General features: G+C 34.9%; 1 protein-coding gene across 1 annotated transcript in view; it reads right to left on the reverse strand.

Annotated features, from left to right (window-relative positions):
- Nucleotides 1-200, reverse strand: part of LOC101845260 (putative methyltransferase NSUN7) — a gene marked incomplete in the record, with an annotated part of 81,153 nt that extends 80,953 nt beyond the window's left edge. Inside the window, 1 exon segment of the mRNA XM_035971503.1 lies at nt 46-200.
- Nucleotides 201-1,093: the final 893 nt, after the last annotated feature.

A 1,093-nucleotide genomic window follows, 5' to 3' on the forward strand; every position in this document is an offset into this window, starting at 1 on the left:
TGTGTGCGCGCGGGTGTGTGTTGGCAGTAAAAAGAGTTAACTTACCTTCTCTTTCCATCATTCCAGAGATAATAATACAAGGCGCACTTACAGCTCAGGTAAAAAGAAAAAAAAACTTGGCCTATTGGTAAGGGCCTATATAAGAGCAAGTAAAAATGATTTTAAAAATGACATTTAAAAGGTAAAAATTAGTGAGTGTCTTTCCGGAAGGCGTAGCCTAGTTAACAATTTTGAACCTAAATAATAGATCAGAAAGCAAATGTCGATGACGCAATTAAAAAAACACGGAGGTTGTGATTGGGGAGGGGGGGAGGGGGGTGCATAGCTCTCTATGGCCTATTATAATATTATCCACTTTATCTAAAAGATAAACGTGTACGGCTGTATTTTAAAGTAATAACACTTGTGATAATATACAAAACTAAATAAACAAAAGCGTCCAAAGCCCATCAGCAATCTAATCACAGCACTTCATATCTTGTAACACTAACATAGCAACTACTACACAGTTTCCGTAACAATCATTCTCATTTTTCAGAAATTAATAGCCTAATTGTAATAGTTATGTTTCACTTTATAAAAATAGCCAAGAAAGAAAATGTTTTAAGGGAAAGAACTGAGGTTTTGTTTCCGCTCATGCTGTGATTTCTCGTTAAAAATTTCCAGAGTTATGTACCTTCTACACGGACATGTATCGTTCTAGTAGTGAGTACTTTTGAATGAACATCGATACCAAATATATCATGTATTAATGAATTAATGAAAGGACAATTTTTGACGTGTAAATAATAAGAAAAATATTGTTAAAATGCCTTGTTTGAAATGCAGACACTTTCGTTACACGAAAAAATGAAATTGCCGCAACTTTTAACAAAACACCAATGTTAGTATCATGTTCGTCTATATGCTTGACCTTATCAGTTGCTGGAGTTAGATCTAAATTTGTCATTATATCGCATTATACAGAGAAGGCTCACGCGAATCCAGAGTCTGAGATTGCCACATATTTTCTAGATCTTTATCTAAAAATGAAGCATCTCAAACACACACACACACACACACACACACACACACACACACACACACACACACA

Source organism: Aplysia californica, unplaced genomic scaffold (genome assembly GCF_000002075.1).
Source record: "Aplysia californica isolate F4 #8 unplaced genomic scaffold, AplCal3.0 scaffold00449, whole genome shotgun sequence".
Classification (NCBI taxonomy): Eukaryota; Metazoa; Mollusca; class Gastropoda; order Aplysiida; family Aplysiidae; genus Aplysia; species Aplysia californica.